At 38.8% G+C, this 19,850-nt stretch overlaps 1 long non-coding RNA gene across 1 annotated transcript in view; it reads right to left on the bottom strand.

The window, feature by feature from the left end:
* LOC120099307 (uncharacterized) overlaps positions 1-19,302 on the bottom strand; it is a 44,086-nt gene extending 24,784 nt beyond the window's left edge. The window contains exon 1 of the long non-coding RNA XR_015646551.1: positions 19,171-19,302. This is a non-coding gene — a long non-coding RNA (uncharacterized LOC120099307). The remainder of the gene's footprint in view (positions 1-19,170) is intronic.
* Positions 19,303-19,850: the final 548 nt, after the last annotated feature.

Genomic DNA, 19,850 nt, shown 5'->3' with positions numbered 1-19,850 from the left:
CCTCTGGATACAGGCATATAGAAATAGTCAGCAGCAGGAACCTGCTCATTTCTGCCTGGGTTCAGATCTGAACTAAACCAGTCCCACAGCTCCATGCACCCAAATCCCCTGGGGGACAGAGCTGGACTCTCAGAAGTAAGGACAATCCTGAGAACTCAGAGGAGACAAGAATTTTCTGGTCACAGTCCTGGCACAAGAGGAAACTTCTAAGCCTGGACTATCTAGTGTAGGGGAATGTCGGTGTTGTAGGAAGTGGGTGGTTGGGGAGCAGAACACCTTTATAGAAGAATAGGAGAGGCATGAGATAGGAGACTATGTCTGGGAAACCAGGAATGAGAATAACATTTGAAATGCAAAAAAAAAAAAAATCTAATAAAATAAAATGGCAAGAAATTGAAAAAAAAGAGAAAAAAAAGAATTTTTTTCAAACAGAATTTCTGATTTTAGTTAGAAAATCCATGGAGAGTTAATACAGCTCTTTAGAATTTTTCATAGCTCATTTAGAATTGTTTAAATAGGATTTTTGACCTATTTCATAAATCCCAAGAGTTAGAGAGCTAACAGAGTTCTTGGAGAATGTTCGAAGAGCAAACACAGCTCTTAGATTTTTGGAGTGGGGGAGGGGGTGTTTTCTGATTTAACTGGAAAACCCAAGAATTATTTTCAGATTTTTTTTTCTAACAGGATTTCTGACTTGGTTGAAAGAGCCAAGAATTTTTTTATAGCAGCTTTTCTGACTTTGGTCAGAAACCCATGAGCTATCCAGAGAGCTATTAGAATTTTTACTAGCAGGAGAACTTTTTCGAGCAGAAAGCTAACTCTCTTAACCAGAGAGCTTTTAGAATTGCAAGAAAAAAATCTGTCTAGACTAGAGGAGAACACAGAGAGAACAATCTGAACAGCCATGTCAGCAGAACCTACGCTATCAGCTTGGACCCAAGATTTGACATTGAGTAGTTTCTTTTCACTGCTTCCAAACACCCTTTCTCTCAGAACATGGACCTAGCTTAGGCTATTCCTTGGTAATCTTTATAATCCAAGGTATGAAAAATCAGTTTATCTTATTTATATATAATCACGTGCAGGTTAAAATTAAATGTATACATGGCAAGTGAGACCTTTCTTGATATACTGAATTATTCCTTTAGCTAAATTTGTATGTAAGGTTCACAAGCTGTTCAATTCGTTAGATGGCGAACAAATTTACTGTAAGTCAATATAGCAAGCGTTGAGGGTGTGTGTGTGTGTGTGTGTGTGAAGTGGGTTCAAGTGGCCACTTAAAAGAGAGGAGTGAAATGGGCTTAAAGGGATTGAGGCTTTATTCTCTTTCTCCTTCCTTGATAATAATTGGCATACTTTACATTAAACTATATGCTTCTGCTTTGTGTTTTGATCTATTGTTGATCTGGAAGTTCTAAGATCAAAAGACATGGACTTCCTTGACATTTTGCAAACAGTGGTTCTGAAATATGTTCGCTGAGAGCTGCTTGACCCTTTCATGATATTGCCAAACTGTAAGCTTAAAAAGTCATGCATCTCAGCATCTAATCTCTAAATTAAAGCAATTCTTCCCCTATGGCATTATTTTAACAATTATATGAGTTCACATGGGAAGCATAGGCACACATCACATGGAAATTAGCATTGCTGATGTAGTAATTTTGCCTTCATCTCAATTTGCCACCTATCACTTTTCTATCTTCACTCAATTCATACCACAAGTCTGGAGATTACAATTAGGGGAAAGGATAGAGGGTATTTTTAAAAATATATGTATTTTATTTTATTTTATTTTATTTATAAGTGTTTTGCCCACATGCATGTCTATGCACTGCATGTGTGCCTGATATCCAAGGAGCTCAGAAAGTGTTGGGTCTCCTGGGACAAAAGTTATGGATGATTGTGAAATACTACGTAAGTGCTAGGAATCAAACCCCATCTGCATGCATAGCATCTCTGTCTTTGCTCACTGACCATGAGTCCATTAATAAAATGAAAGCAAAGCAAAATAATATTTTAATTGTTCTTAATGGCCCAGAAATTTCCTGTTAGAAGTCATAAATGCAAAAGATAGATATTCCAAAATACGCTTACTAAATAATTTTAAATCTACTAGGGGAGATAAATGTCCACCATGGTTGGCTTGTGTGGAAATCAGAGGACAGCCTGTGGGGGGAGTCCTTTCTCTCTTTTTTCTATATGTGTTCCAATGATTTAACTCTAGGCAGCACATTTGGCAGCAAACACCTTTACACACTGAGCCATCTCATTGGATCATAGATCAATTCAATATATTATATAGACTACATAAGTTAGAATGGAATCCTTGAGCTGGGGCTCAAGAAATTAGCTCTGAAAAAAATGCTCATGCACTAAGATAGAAGCATGGGACTACAATGACATACAGAAATAAAGTCTTATTTATATATTTTCTTTAATAAACAATTTGCTTATGAATTATTTTAAAATTTAAATATGTTAAATAAACAAATGAAAGGCACAAACTAATGCATCAATGCAATTAGACAAAAGTTTTTGATACTATACAATTACTACTTCTAATAATGCCTTTTGCAAAACTGAAAAAAGAAAATCTCCTCAATATGCTGAATGTCATCACTGAAAAATATAGAGCTGATTTAAATAATGGTGAAAGTTCAAATCTTTTATTGCTGAAAAAGTAAAAAGACCCCTATTTCTCATCGCTTTTATTCATCATCAGGAAATAAACTAAATTTGAAACTCAGAAAAGACACAGTGGTTTAAAATGGTATTTTAAATACCGATACTACAAATTTAAATACTGATATTATTAAATACTGATATTACAAAAATTAATAAATAATCCACAAGTAAGAAACTATAGTTTCTTTAAATGGATGCAGAAAACTGCAGAGCTTACCTTGTGTCATAAAATAGTGAAATCACAGCAAATGCATTTTATTAATGACTCACAGCTGTAGTTTATTAAGAAAATGTTAGTATATAGTTAAGAATGTATATTATCTGAGAAAGGGGCTCTTAGAAAAAGAATAGTACACACTTGTGTTCTGTTCAAGAGACAGTTCTGTCAGAAAATCTACTTTTTAATTAAGCAGTGCACTATAGATACAATATTTTAACATAATACAAGAAAATACTTGGGCTAGAGAGATGTCTCAGCAGTTTAGAGCACTGGCTGCTCTTCCAGAGGTCTTGATTTCAATTCCCAGCATCCTCATGGTGTCTGGCAACCATCAAAAGTGGGATGCAATGGCCTCTTCTGGTGTGTCTGAAGACATTGACAGGGTACTCATATATATAAAATGAGTAAATTAATCTAGAAGAAGAAGAAGGAGGAGGAGGAAGAGGAGGAGGAGGAGGAGGAGGAGGAGGAGGAGGAGGAGGAGGAGAGAGAAGAAGAAGAAGAAGAAGAAGAAGAAGAAGAAGAAGAAGAAGAAGAAGAAGAAGAAGAAGAAGAAGGAGAAGAAGGAGAAGAAGAAGAGGAAGAAGAAGAAATGAAGGTGATAATCTATTAAATTATGCAATCATTACATTTACTCAGATAATACATATTTCTGTCATATGCGCTATGGTGTTTTGAAATATTTACACATTGTAGAAAAGTTACATCTATATAATTAACAAATTTATCACTTAATATGCTTATAATTTTTATAATGGGAGTGCTTCCCCCAAATTTTCAAGCATACAATATATTGCCATTAATTTGGTTTTGTTAGGAATGGTATTGACTCAGGAACACTCCCTCCCCCAACGACCAACCAAGTTATCAAACCTAAAGGAGAATTATTTGCCCCAGAAGAACAGAGAGAAGGAAATAAAAGACAAAGATAGGATATAGAAAAAGAGGAAGAAGAAGAGAACAAAGGAGAAGAGAGAAAGTGGGCAAGGGAGCGAAAGAAGAGGTATTTGATCCCAAATGGGACAAAGATTGTCTCTGAATAGAGAGGAGATAGATGTGGCACTTAGAAAAGTGGAGGTTTATAAAGGTACAGGAGGAAACTCTGCATTAGGATGAGGTATTTCATTTTTGTTGAATAGGATATTATTTAGGTGAGCCAATGGGAGTTTTTGACTGACAGATTTCATTATGTTGATACCTGGACATTAGTAGTCAGTCTCAGGAGGAGGAAATGGCCAAGTAAGGGAACAAACATTCGTGGCTAGTTTTAGAAATATAACGTAAGAGTTATTAGGAAGGTAGAGGCAATTGAGAAGGGTAAGGCCTGCCAGAGTCATGCTCACCATGCTTGAGCTGGCCAGAATTCCTTCAGGTTTAGCTTACTGTACAATGATCGGATGAAATTTATGTTTTTCTTTTCTGCTCATGTCTTATTTTCGTAACCTGATTTAGGCTGAATCAGGAAAAAAAGAGTAGGTGGTATGTAGTACTTCAGCCTTCTCATGACAGATAAGTTTTATATGTATATGTCTGTGTTACAGTTACTATTATGGCACAGGAAAATAATGACACATGACCATATCCTAGAAACAAGTCACTTCTACTCACATTCCTTTGGCTAAAGCAAGTCAAATGTCTGCACTTAATTTCTGTAAGAGAATGAAAATGACCAATGTTAGCAAGAAAAGAGACAGGGAAGCAGTGGTAAACTATTTCAAGACTTCACAAATAAATTTATATTGCTTCTGTTTATACTTAGATGGAGAAAAATGGCATACAGTTAATATCATCCTTCCTTATCCTTTAGGATAAGACTACTAACTTCACTCACATTGAGAAATTAGTAAATGTTGCGATCCCATCCTGAAATACATTAAGTTTACATTCATTATGAAAGGGGGTCTGTGAATGTGATTAGACTAAAAGTATTTTTAACTTCCCAAGAGGATGGAGCACCTTATTGTTACACTATTGTGTTGCCTTTAAAGGAAGAGAAAATGTTTCAGTAAAGGACTGCATATATCATTTTCCTCTGAGATCAAAGTCGCATCCTCCAGGGAAACTCCTTAAGCCAAAGGTAAATAACTGAAAATTAGTTTTAGGAAATCTTATTGAGATAACTGCAGGCATGAAGTGTATTCCAGATTCCTAGTTTTTGTGGACTGTCACTTGTGCTGGGGTGGGCCTTGTGCTACAGCCGTGTTTGACTTATTTCTGCTTTAGTAAGTAACCCTTCTCCCATATTCCTGTAAGTAACCCTGTTAAAATCATTGGTTTACCAAGTGGGACTTTGGCATTAGGCCATGTTTTGGTCTGGGTTCCCCATGCATGGTGAGTAGATGTGTTTTTGTTATGTCTCCCCAGGAAATGTCTTGTCACAAGGCTTAAAAGAAGTTTCAGTAACTTAGACTTACTTTAACAATTTTTATTACTTTACTGAAGACACTGTATCCTTGAATACAGGGCATAGAGCCATCACAGTCAAACTGGTCAGGAAATTCCCCACCCCACCTGTGTTTTGTTTTCAGAGGCTGTTGAGAACCACAGACTCAATCATGGCATGCTTATTATGGGGTAATTTAACTTCTCGCTGTTGAGATTTGAGGCTTGCTCAACAGGAGAGAGTTCTATGGCTCACCTGATAAATCTGGTCAAAAACCCATCCCTGGGGAGGGCTTGGGTTTTACTGTAGAGCCCACTTTTGTTATTTTGCTGAATGTTCATGTTGTCAAACTACTTTCTAATCTTTGTGTTTTTACTAATAGAGAAACTGGCCAACACTCCAGCACAGATGGAGAAGGTGATCTCAGTTTCCATGCTTCACTGAGGAGTTAATGGTTGTTGATAGTTGCTGGTAGGGAGGAAAATTTTTTTCTTTTTGAAGGTGTGGTCACTGTCAGGTTCCAATGTTCCAGTGGATGGTCCCTCACCCAGACATAAATTATCATTACTAACTGGACTTAGTAATTTACAAAAAAATGACATGAAATTAGGAAGGTATGTACTGGGAGGATCTGGAAGAAATAGAGTAGATTTAATTATATGTGTGAAATTCTCAAAATAAAAACAATTAAAAAGATAGGGCAATTAATTTGAATTTGGGTAGGAGTTAAAAGAAAAAATAACTAAGAATACTTAGAATTACTAGAGCACTGGAGAAGTAAAAAAAAAGAGGGAAATAAATAGATGGGGGAATTAGAAATTCAGCTCTAGAGAAAAACAGAATGAAACAAGTGGGTGAAGGGTAAAAAATACACAGTCATATAAGCTAAAGTATTCAAAACACACAGGGGACTAATCTAGAGATACCTCCAAGCCCAGACCAAACTGGGTTCCTTTGTTGGGAGAAAAAAGGAGAGAGAGAGAGAGAGAGAGAGAGAGAGAGAGAGAGAGAGAGAGAGAGAGAGAGAGAGAGAGACTTTAAAATGAAAATTAGATACCAAGTAGTGTTGGGTGCCTTGTTGTCACTCATCTGAGTGCAGGTACAGTATGTCTGGATGTGGTCAATCCCATCTATGCAGCATCAGACTATCTGTGGTCATTCATGTGGGTTTAGGTACAATTGTCTCTGTGTCATCACTTGCCTGAATACAGGTGAAAAGACTATCTTTATGTCCTCACGCTTTTCCTTCTCTAGTCATTTGGATCTTCTCACAGAGCAGAGACTTTGTAGAATTGAATTTTGTGTGTTTGTTGGTCTTTATGCTGTTTGCCTTACATCAGAGGATGAGGTTCACAGGCCAGGCAGTGATTGTTGTATCAAAGTATTTTTTCATTTTGGAAGGGAGTACAGCAAGCTTTCCACTGGAATGCATTAAACCCAGCCACATTTGCCATTTTGTTTTTTATTCCAGGCACTATTGCACACCAATGCAGCCTCTGACTCCCTAAGTAGTGGAATGCCGGGTGATAGACTGTAAGGAGAAACCTGGTATGGTCAAGCTAAAGACTGGAAGCCCCAGAGACCCTGAAGGGACTGTAGGAGCTTTACCTGCTTCCAGTACCGTCCTGTCACATAGCTACAGCATCCCATAGAGAAATATGTGGCCATCAGTCACATAAGGGCACTACCCCAAGCATTTCCACATGTAGGTGAGGCATCCCTAACATCTTAGACCAAGACAATAGGAAAAGAGAAGTGGCCACAGTCACATAGGCCCAAAACAGAGTTCTCCATGCTAATGCGGTACCTAGATGCCTAGAGGACTTAGCCAATAAGCTTCCTTTCCCAGACATTCCTCCTGCAAAAGATATTTAATCTTAAGCCCACCCTGAGAAGTGGGGTATGATTTTAAACATCTATTTTCTGCCATGACAATAAACTGTTTAGAACCACAGACTCTTTTCATCAAGTCTGCTATGGGGAGCCAGGAAGAAGGCCTTCACCTACAGAGCTGAAACCTAATCTTCCACAGAAGGTCTCTCTGTGCTCCCAGTCACAATCACCACCAAGTGTTCATCTGCCAAGCTAAGGACAATTATCCCCCATGAGACAAGCTGGAGCTCCCCTCCCTGTCCCCCAAGCACCAGCTAGACACTGTCCCTAGCCCAAGGGCCCCTAACTAAGGTCTCTGCCCTTCGGAAACTCTCAACAGGACTTGGATGTCCAAGAGTCTAAGAACTAAGTACTTCTCTACAGCCTAGCACTTGATCTGGTGGCGGCATGGGGTAAGCACAGTCAATCTCCCTATGTTTCACCTCTCCAAGTGACCTGTGACAAACAGGATGTGGGACTAAAACCCTACAGTGAAAAGTCCTCTTGAACTTCTGATTCCCCTGTCTCCACACTCTCAGTGCTGGAGTTAGAGGGGAACACCTTCAAAGTGAGTATAAGACTCTAGCACTTACTAATGGTGTAGCTCTTCTTGAGGGTTAGTGAGTTTCTAGTGCATGAAATATTACATGGTTCAGGCTCAGCACTTATACCTCATAATAGAGGTATTGTTCAGGCCAGAATTCAGAAAATAGTCCTATGAACCTTACCTGCATTTCAAGCATGACTTGTGCATAGGAAGATACCTATAGAACTGGCTAGGTATCTGCCAATGTTTTGTCTTCATGTATGTATGTGTGCCACCTGTTTACATTGTACCCAAAGAGGTTAGAAGAAAGCATCAGTTTTTTTTCTCTGAGTGCTGTCTTTAAAAAAATATTGGTTCCCTATGCTTACATCCAACTCCACCTTACCCCATAGATCACCTGGATCTTGCTTCCCTCTATCATAGGATACATTCCACTCATCCTCACTTACATGTCTCATGAATATCACTTCCCTGAACCATCAGGGTCTCTTTCTTTCCAAGCTACTTCTTTCCAAGTTACTATGGGATCTTGCTTCAATGTGTTGTTTTGAAATTCCTCCTACTTCTGTCAGAAAGTAGGCCACATTCTACCACCCTACATACTATGCAACTCTAGGTAGGTAGGCCCTATTCTCCTTTAGGATCTTGCTTTCTTATGCTTCCAGCTAGACTCACTCTTCTGAACCATAGATCACCACCACCACCCCGTTTCTCTCTCTCTCTCTCTCTCTCTCTCTCTCTCTCTCTCTCTCTCTCTCTCTCTCACACACACACACACACACACACACACCACCAGGCAGGTAGGTCCCACTTCTATTCTCTATAATGGCTACCTAACTCTTATGATATCTTGATCGCCTGCTCTACCATATAGACCACATTCTTCTATACTCCATAGGCTTTCTAAATACTCAGCCATTTCTCTTCCATGTACTCCTAGCCGTTCTGTTCTGTACACTTCAAGATCACCTGATTTCAAACTTCAGAAGCTTATTTCCCTGTTCTGCTGGGCTGCATGACTCTTCTAGAGTGTTGTATCCCCATTCCTCTGGCTAGGCCAAAACTTCCAACCAAATCAAAGAAGATATAAATACACTCCAAAAGAACACAAAAAAAGCTGTATGTAGTGGTTTGAATAAAAATGGCCTCTATAAGCATCAGTGGAAGGGGAAGCCCTTGGTCCTGCCAAGACTGAACCCCCAGTGAACGTGATTGTTGGGGGGAGGGTGGTAATGGGAGGAGGATGGGGAGGGGAAGCCCATATAGAAGGGGAGGGGGAGGGGTTAGGGGGATGTTGGCCTGGAAACCAGGAAGGGGAATAACAATCGAAATGTAAATAAGAAATACTCAAGTTAATAAAGAAAAAAATCTAAATCTCATTGCAAAAGAACTATGAGAATTTTAAAAAAAATGGCCTCTATAGGTCTATACCATGTGGCACTCTTAAGAGGTGTGGCCTTGCTGGAGTTAGTGTGATCTTGTTGGAGGAAGTGTGTCACTATGGGTGAGTTTTGAGGTCTTTGAAGCTCAAGCCAGTCCTAGTGGTTCACTGTCTCTTCCTGCTGTCCATGGATCAAGATACAGTATTCTCACTTATCACCCCAGCACCAGGTCTGCCTGCATGCTGCCATGCTTCCCACCATGATGATAATAGACTAAACCTCTGTACTGAAAACCAGCCCCAATTAAATATTTTCTTTTAAGGGTTGCCACAGTCATGGCCTTGTCAGGCATCAATGGGAATAGAGGCCCTTGGTCCTGTCAAGGCTCCACAACCCAGTGGAGAGGAATGTCAAGGTAGGGAGGTGGAGAGAGTCGGTAGGTGGGTGAGGGAGCACTCTCAGAGAAGCAGGGAGAGGGGGATGGGATATCAAGTTTCTGGAGGGGAAACTGGAAAAGAGGATAACATTAGAAATGTAAATTAAAAATATCCAATAAAAGAAAAAATAAAGGCAAAACTAAAAAAAGAAAAAGTTGCCACAAACATGGTGTCTCTCCACAGTAATAGAACCCTAACTAAGAGACTGGAAAAAATGAGAAAATCAATACAAGAAATACGGCATATTAAATGTTGCAAGGGAGAAAAGTTGATTCACTAATAAAGGCAGGCCTATTAGAATAGCAGCTGATTATTTAACAAAGAAAAAAATTTAAAGCCAGAAGGACCTAGAAAGATGTACTCCAAGTCCTGAAAGATCACGACTGTCAAAACAGATTATTGTACCCAGCAAAGTTATCTATAAATTGAAGGAGAGTCAAACACTTTATATAATAAGAGCAGGTTAAAGAATTTATGACTACAAAGCCAGCTCTACAGGGAATACTGGAAAAACATTTCAGACTAAACACATTCAAAGGAACCCCACAGATAAATAAATCATCATGGAGTAGGACTTGGGAAAATGAGGGGATGGTAAAAGGCTTAACCAAAATGAAGAATATAAAGAAAATGCTTATGAAAATATTTAATCTCCCAACCCAAGGAACAACAGCACAAATGTAATTGAAGGAAATAATACAACGCAAGTGACATGGAGTATAAAGGTTTAAGTGGAAATGGGTAGACTGACTGTAAGAGATAGGATAGCCCAAAATAAGAATATGCAATAAGGCCTTACAGAACAGGAAGTTTTCATCTACTAGAGATGTCAGAGAAGCTACCTATGAAGTCTCATCAACATAACTGCCTAAGAAAAACCTAAACAAGGACAACACATGTGGATATTGCAACATGAAATAGAATTTCTGAGACAAAGAACCACAGGCATCTAAAGGATACTGAGATTAAAAGAAATAGTCTTCCCTAAGGAAGAGCCCCTCAATTGGTTATCTATATCATTTATATGAAACTAAAGAAAAAGGGCCATGAATTTTGAGAGAGAGCTAGGCAGGGGATAAATACATTTGAGGGAGAGAAGGGGGAATGTGATAGTTATATTTAATTAGTTTAATTTTAGAAAATAAAATATAAAGTGCATTGCATAAGTGTAAAAAACTTTCAAAGAAGATATAAAAATACTATTTTTTAAAGGAATACATTTATAAGGACTGTATCTCAAATGGCAAGGTGGGCTCCCACTGTTCTCAGAACTTTTTAAAGTCACTCTGTGTACCCATCCTGTCTAAACAATGCTCATTTAAAATTTTATAACTTTTATTGACTTATTTGTGTGCAAAGGGGTTAGGGTGGGATATATATGCCAGAGCTCACATGTGGAGGTCAGAGGGCAACTGGCACAAATCAGTTCTTTTTATTATGTGGGTTTCAGGAATTGCCCTCAGGACAACAAGCTCATCAGAAAGTGCCTTTACCCACAGAGACATCTTGCCAGTTTTAAACATTGTTCTTAATCCTGAAATCTTGATTGTCTTTTGGGAGTCTGGTATTTTGATATATGACAATTAGAGAATATCTACTTGGAAAAGTATCAGTAAAAGTCCTGGATACTTTCTAGACCGGGATTATTTGAGCATAAGATCATTGCAAAGATCGCTGAGTGTTTGTTGATGATAGAAGAACATATCCTGTGTAACTTCTTAGAGAGAAGGAGAAAGGCAGCACAGGAGGTAGGTAGGGAGGCAGAGGGAAAGGGAGAGAGACAGAACATGAAGGCCTGTACACAAATTCTTCTACATTCTCCTTGTGACTTTGTCTTTTGTGGTCTACATTAAGTTTTAATCTTGTGTGCTGAGTCTTGGGAGCCTTTCATGTGAATCATCAGATGTAAGGGTAATTGTGGAAACCTTTGCCAGCAACGATTTTTGTAAGCATGTCACAGCAATTCCATGAGTACTATAAATGGCATTGTGTGTTTAATATGCTTCATTACAGAATTATTAAATGACTTGCATTTGGCACATGTACTGAAGGGATAAATAAAATGCTTCATTACAATGTGTGTTTCAGTAACTTGGGAGCAAACATTTTATATAATAAGAAACTCTCGAATGAAAGCAGAAAGGCAGCAAATGCACAAAATAGAAACAATGATGCACTTTTAAATCAAATGAAGCACAACTGTCATTGTTCCATCAGCCTTTGGGCACAATTACTCTTTGTTCTGAGAACTGTGAGAAATAATGTAAGAAGCCATGCAAAGATCTGCTGTGAACATGAAAAATGAGCTGTGGAAAGATAAAATGGAAAGAAATAGAGAGGGGTCATGTTATTAATGAATGTCATCTTTCAAAACTGAAAAAAAAATCCATGACCTGTGTCACAATATTGATGTGCTTTGCAGCTTTTCGTTTTAACTGCTAAGTAGCCACTGAATGTTTAGCCGGTAAAAAAAAAAGAAGGGAAAAATTCCACATGTGTGTTTTGAATTTTAATTGAAAGCAAAACAAGAAAGCAGAGTATTCACAGAGATCACCACATTCAAGACATCTGCTCTTACCATGAGATCAAATTAAAAAGCAAGTGCAATAAACAATGTCCCAAAGAGATACTGTTACATAATAAAATGATAGAAAGCAATAATCCCCTGAACATCTTCTTTGTAACATCCATTTAAGCAATGTGACTTGCTTGTGAAAGCATAAGCTGCAATGTTGTGACAGTTAAACAAACACATTTCATGTTATTTCCCAGTGTTTCCAGAAAATCATTTAAGAGAATTGTTTTGAGAGAGGGAGAGGGAGAGGGGAAGGGAAAGGGGGAGGGAAAGGAAGGGGAGAGGGAGGGGGAAGGGGAGGGAGAGTGTGTGTGTGTTTGTGTGTGTGTGTGTTAATCTATTGAGACTGAGACTACAGTTTTTGTTACCTTTCTCCAAGACTGTTGTGACATCTCTGCATCCTTGGTGTGTGTCCAACCCCCAGATTTTTAACCATCCCATCAACTTTTTTCTTTTGTAAACTAAGGGAGTTCTTAACTTAATAGAATTTAAAGACTGTCCTTAAAGGGAAATGAGGTTTGAAAGAAAATGGTAATAATACAGGATTGGAAGAAGAAAGAAAATATGAATGATGAATAGTTTGAGAAATACAGGTATTTATCCTAAATAATTGTCAACATATTCCTATGAAGATCATCTGTCATTAAAAGAGAGATGATTTGGGGGCTGGTCATATCAACACACAACTTTAATTGTAGCACTAGGGAGGCAGAGGCAGGAGGATTTCTGTGACTACAAAGCCAACCTGACCTACATAGTGAGTCTCTGGACGCCCAGGTGCTACATATTCAGACCATGTTTCACAAAAAGTTAATTTTGATATGGCTTTGTTGTTGTTATTGTTGTTGTTGTTGTTGTTGTTGTTGTTTTTAGTTAGGAGCATTGTGTGATGGTCTCAGACTAGTCCAAATATGATGTTGAAACATTTCAATATTCAGTTCTTTTTCATTGAGCTGTGCTAATTTGTGATTCAGCAGTTAGCTATCAAATTGAAGAACATATATAGAAAGAATTTGTTAAACTCTTCCTTTTTTTCTTAGTGTCACCTCAATTTCCAATTCCCTTTGTTTTTCAGAAATATGTACTGTGGGTCTTTAGAGCAGAATGGGTTTTATATCAGAATTCTAGCTACATGGTGTATGGCTTCTTTCAGTATACCATTAAGCTACAAAATTAACTCTTGCATTCTGATGCTTCTTTTGGTCTCTTTTTGTCTTCAGCATTTAGATGTTTTTATTTATTCTTCTATGTCTCTAAGTCACAATTTGGGATTATTTACCCACTTTTGAATTATTTACTCTGTTGGAAATAAACAAATTATACAAATTCTACAGCTCAATATAATTTACCATACTACAACTTTAAGTGAATCTTGTAAACAAATCTAAGGGTTTCTATGCATTTTTGCTTATGGGATGTTATAATAAAACAATTTAAACAATCTCACCGATAAAGATGAATTTTATTTAAAGATAATAAAGCAGTTTATTTTCTGACTTTGCAAAGTTGGGTGTCAGCCTACAATGGCAGGTGTATGCTCATTGAGGCAGAAAAAAATCTCAATAATCACGAACACTGTCCTTTCCATGTTATCAAAGTAACCATGGGGGAATGTGCTTATCTTTCTCTCTATTGATTATGTTTGCCATTTTCTTTCCAAAATTCGGTGCGTGAGTATACTCTATCTCTGTGTTGGCTAGCATTATGTCAACTTCATATACAAACTAGAGATATACAAATTTCCTTCCCGACTTTGTGTTTTGGTCATGATGTTTCATTGTAGCAATTGTAACACTAAAACAGAAGTTGGTACCAGTGGAGTGGTATTTTACTGTGCTATATCTTACCATGTTGTTTGAAAAGGATTATGGAAGAACTTTAGAAGTTTGGGCTGGAGAAGTCATTGAGTGTTGAGAGCTCAGTGGGGTGTTCTGTGGGAGGATGAGGCCTGACTTGTGAAATTTCAGAGGGAAATTTAAAGATTCTATTAGGCTGTTTGCTATTTTCGTTTAAGATTTTTGTCATTCTGGTTATGTGAGGCTGAAGAATCAACTGTAGTTAACAAGTTAGCAGAACTACTAGAGTGAAACCTTTGCTTTGCTTGGATATTTAATGCTGGTTATCTGGAGCTGAGAAATTATTGGTGAGTATGAAGTGCCCAGAATCATTGGCATGAAGTCCTCTGGGAAGTGTTTCCTGGGAGTCAGTACATAGAAGCTGTGTTACTGACATGGCTAAGATTGTACTTTGTGCTGGCAGATAAACTTGGTAGGTTCTCACCTACGTGGTACTGGTTTTGAAGGTGTGAAGCAGTCTTGGAGAGCAGCTGAGGCTTGGGCACTATGAGAAGCAAGAGAGGCTATCAGTGAAGGTTCTACCTCAGTAGCAGTTGAAGGCCCAAGACTGAAGAGGTCATGAGAGAAGTTGAGGCTTGGCACCATGAAGAAAGCCTTTTAGTAAAAGTGCAGTCCAGCTGTAGCACAAAACTCCAGAATTTTGGAAATTCCACTAGGATTGAAAGAGCTGAAGGGCCTTGCAAACCCCTAAGAACATCAGTGCCAACCAACTAGAGCTTCCAGGGACTAAACCACCATCCAAAGACTATACATGGACTGACCCATGGCTCCAACTGCATATGTAGCAGAGGATGGCCTTGTTAGGCAACAGTGGAAGGAGAAGTCCTTGGTCCTGCCAAGGTTGGACCCCCAGTGCAGGGGAATGTCAGGGGGTGGTGGTAAGGGGGTGAATAGGGGGAAACCACCCTTATGAGGGAGGGTGAGGGGAAGGAGAATAGGGGGCTTATGGACAGGAAACCATGAAAGGGATTAACATTTGCAATGTAAATAAAGAAATACATTCAATTAACAAAAAGAAAAAAAAAGATCACTAAGAATAGCAGCAGCAGTGGAGTGGAGCCTGCTGGTGCCTAAAAACAAGTTGTGTGTGCTGCAGAAGGCAGAGCTGGACAAGTGACTCAAGCTCCCTGGAGGAGCCCAGAAGACTGTGAGTGAATCCAAGACAGTTGAACATTGAGCTATTTACACTGTAGGAGTTTAGTTTTGCTTGATTCAGGTTATGACTGTGTCCTGGCATCCCTCTTAAAGAAGATATTTAATTTACTTTTGACTTTTACAGGAACCCACAGCTGAAAAACTTTTAACTCTTAAAAGATTTTGTAATTTTAGAGAGATTAGATATTTTAAAGAGAGTGAAATTTTAATTTGCTGGAATATGTAAAGACTGTGGAACTTTTAAACTATATTTTTAAAGTGATATTCATCACTTTAAAATTTTTTGGCTTAATCTTTTTTAAAAAAAAAAGACCTGTGTGCATGTGGTGTGTGTGTGTGTGTGTGTGTGTGTGTGTGTGTGTGTGTGTGTGTGTGTTGGACAAGAGGTCAGTTGTGCTAACTAGTCTTATTTCAACTTAATACACAAAGTAGAGATGTCAGAAAGAAGGAAACCTTAATTGAGGAAATGCTTCCATAAAGTCTGGCTGTAAGGCATATTCTTAATTAAAGAATGATAGGGGAAGTATTTTGGGTGGTGTCACCCTTGGCTGCTAGTCCTAGATTCTATAAGAAAGCAGGCTGAGCAAGCAATGGAGAGCAAGCAAGTATGTTGCATCCCTCTAAGGGCTCTGCATCAGCTTTTGCCTCCAGATTCCTGCCCTGTTTGAGTCTCTTTCCTCACTTCATTCAATGATGAACAGTAACATGGAAATGTAAGCCAAATAAACTTTTTTGTGTTCAACATGATTTTTGGTCATGGTGATTTGTGGTGGTAATAGTAACCCTAACTAAGACAATGTCTTATGAATTTCTACTGTTTTCCAGATTCATGACCTTATATGCAAGATTGGCTGTTAGTAATTTTTCAATCTAAATTTAAGATTAAATAAGGTTACTAGTATAACTACACATAGCCAAACTAGCAGACATTAGCAGAAGTTAAGTAGTTTTCATTCATCTGTACCCTGAAGAGGCTCAAGGAACCTTTGAAAATGATCCATCAAATATTATTTCTAACAGTTATCTTTTTCAATTAAGTATGTTTTTCTATTTAGGAATGACAATAAAGAAAAATGTAAAATTAGGCCCAATTTTATGATTGAATCATAAGCTGAGTAAGACATTGTTGCAAAGGCTCAAGAATTTCAGAAAATCATCAATGAATTTATAGGAGAGTATGAATGAGATGAGGAAAGAAAGCAAACAGGAAAGGTAAGAACAAAGCATGGCAAGAGGGAAAGTAAATTACAGAAGGCTTTGTAAAATTTTATATAAATATTTTTAAAGAAGTGGACCATATATGGTACAAGGTCTAAAATTCAATTTGAAAAACTATATAGTACCAAACATATAAAATCATTTGCCAAAAAGACACCTGTTTAATTTCTTGGTTGGGTGTTCTTGGTACCTTGTTTAAAATATCAACTTCATGGGGACTGGAGAGTTTAACGCACTTGTTTCTCTGCTCTTGCAGATGTCCTACATGGTGGTTCTCAATCATCCATAACTACAGTTCCAGGTGATCCAATGACCTGTTCTGGCCTCCTTGGGTACCTGTCATGCACATGGTGCACATACATACATGCAGCCTAAATACTCTTACACATAAAATAAATATTTCTAAAAGTATTTTAAATATCAACTTTATGGTAAAGATACTTAGCAGATATGAGTAAATTAAAGATTATGATGGAATTTAAATGTAATCTAAATGATTATTATAGAAGGAATGCAAAATATACAAAAACCACTAAAAACAAAATAGTAAATCAGCAAACAACCCAATCAATTGAAAGGTAGAAGTTTTAAGGTTGCCCCCCCTCCCCCGGACAAAGGTCCAGAGTAGAAGAAAAAAACTGGTTAGGCCCTGGAATTGTATGTTCCAGGAAGCTTCTCCTAGGACCATAGAATGGGTAATTACATCGGCCGGTTTGAAAACTCTCTCCCAGGAACTAGCTAACCATAAAGTTAGGTTAAAATCTTAAAGAACAACCTTGAGAAGCAGGAAGCTTCTCCCAGGAACTAGCAAACCATAAAGTTAAACAATCTTGAGAAACAGGAAGCTCCTCCTTGTGATTTTTCACTGGTATTCTTGACATTTTCCAATGACACCCTCCCTACCCCCTGGGGTTGTGGTTTCTTCCTTTAAATTCCCCTTCTCTTAGCTACTGGTGGTCAAACTCCACTGCCCCTGCGTGGAATACGAGTCTTGACTCCAGTGCACTGGTTCCTATTGATAAACCTCATGTGATTACAGCAAGGATGGTCTTGTGTGAATTCTTGGGGGGTTGCATCATCCCAAAACTTGAGTGAGGGTCTCCCCAGGCCGGGGGTCTTTCACAATAAATGAACTAAGGAACTGAACAGATTGAATAAGAAATATAAATAGCCAATAATTACTTATGAACGTGTTCAACATCTTTACCTGTCATAGAAATGTAAATTAAACTACTTTGAGATTCAATTTCAGGTCTGTCAAAAGGATTGCCATTAAGAAAATAAATGAGAAGTTGGAAAAACAGTGCATATGATAATACATTGTACAGCTTTCAGAAATTTAAAACATAAATTAATTTAAAAAACAAGGGGTTAGGGAGATGGCTCAGCTGTTGGGAACATTGGTAGTTATTTCAGATGACCTGGATTCAATTCCCAGCACACACATGGCAGCTCACAATTGTTTGTAGCTCCACTTCTAGGGAATATGACTCCCTCACACATGCAGGCAAAATACCAATGCACATAATTTTTTAAAGAAAATTTAAAATACATTGTATACCATTCTCAAAGAATTAATAAAACTATTTTTAAAAAGAAAATAAAGGACAAAAAATGTGCTGGTGAGTGTTGGTGGGAGTATAAACTGGTAAAGACACTATGGAAATAAAGGGAGTGGTTTCTCAAAAATCTAAAATCAGAACTACCACATGACCCATCTACATCACCCAAAGGATTCCTTATCCAACCACAGCAATATTAGTTTCTCATGTTTAATTTATTACTGTTCACAGCAGTGATGAAAATACTAGTTTATCAAGTTTATCTCAGTAGTGAGGAATTGGGATCAGTCCTGATGTCTGTCTATCATTAAATGAATAATTATGGTACATGTACATAATGTATTTTAAAATGCATTTTTATTCACTTTGTTTTCTTTTGTCTGATATTATTATTATTATTATTATTATTATTATTAATTTTTACAGTTCAGTCTTATTCTCCCAGTCTGCTTTCCAACTGTTCCTCATCTTATTCCTCCTCCCCTGTCTCCAAGAGGGTGTCCCCAACCCCTTAGTCCAACCCAACCCAACCCACCCCATCCCACCCCATTCCACTCCATCCCACCAGGACTCCCCACTCTCTGAGGCCTCAAGTCACTTGAGGGGTTAGAAGGCTCTTCTCTCACTGAGGCCAGACAGTCCTCTGCTGTATATGTAATGGATGCTTCATATCTGCCTGGTCCAGTGTCTGAGAGATTTCAGGTGTCCGGGTTAGTTGAGACTCCTGGACTTCCTATGGTGCCACCCTCTTCCTCAGCTTTTTCCAGCCTTCCGGTAATGGTCCCTGACTTCAGCCCATTGGTTAGGTTTAAGTATTAGCATCTTTCTCAGTCATCTGACTGTTGGGCCTCTTGGAGGATAGCTATGCTAGGCTCCTGTCTTAAGCCCACCACTGAATTAGTACCTCTCTCTGTAAACCCACCATCCACCAGTAAAAGTATCAGGCCTTGATGCTTCCCCTTAAGCTTTCCCTCAGTCTCTTGTCCCTGCAGTTCTTCCTTTGTCTCTGCAGTTCTTTCTATTATTTTTTGACTGTGGGATGGCACTTGATGTCCCCTCCACTCCTCTACTACTGGAGATGGACTCCACAAGTTCCCTCTCCCAGTGGACATTGAGTACTGAGAGTCTCTCACCTCCCCAGGTCTCTGGTATATTATACCCCCTCCCCAGCCTCCCGATGTTGCCTGTTTTCATACTTTCTCCTGGCCCTCAGGCCTTCGCCCCTGCCCATCCTCCCCCAAGAGGGCTTCACTCCTGCCCTCCTCCCCCGACCAATACCTGATCACGTTCCCTTTGTCCACTCTCCTTCATCCACACATACCCCAACTTGTGAGGGCTCAGCAGAGACCTGTGGAGGGGGTGAAAGAATAGGGGACAGGAGGAGCAAAGAAGGAGAGCAAGTTGTTGTCTGATCAAACTCTCTAACATTCCTGAAATATTCCTGAGAACATTCCTGAAACAGAGGATGTATAAGTGGACTTTACATTCCTAAAACATTCCTGAGAACTCCTGAGGCATTCCTGAGAACATTCCTGAAACAGAGGGTGTATGAGTGGGCTTGGCTCCTGGCACACTCAGGTCCTTCCTTCCCTCTACCCCACCCCACCTCCGAAAATCCTTTCTTCTCCCTCCCAAGTGGGATTGAAGCAACCTCCCTTGGGCCCTTAGGCTTGTTTGTTAACCTTGAGTTCTGTGGATTGTATCTTTGAGTGTTCTGCAACATATACATCGTCAGGCCAGAAGAGGGCACCAAATCCCATTATAGATGGTTGTGAGCCACTATGTGGTTGCTGGAAATTGAACTCAGGACCTCTGGAAGAGCAGCCAGTGCTCTTAATGGCTGAGCTGTTTCACCAACTCAGAATTTTTAAAATTAAATCGTGTGTGTGTATGTGTGTGTGTGTGTGTGTGTGTGTGTGTGTGTGTGTGTGTGTGTGTGTGTGTGTATTTTGCCAGCT

This window comes from Rattus norvegicus, chromosome X (assembly GCF_021556685.1).
Source record: "Rattus norvegicus strain SHRSP/BbbUtx chromosome X, alternate assembly SHRSP_T2T, whole genome shotgun sequence".
NCBI classification, from domain to species: Eukaryota; Metazoa; Chordata; class Mammalia; order Rodentia; family Muridae; genus Rattus; species Rattus norvegicus.
This window is presented reverse-complemented; position numbering and strand designations above follow the sequence as displayed.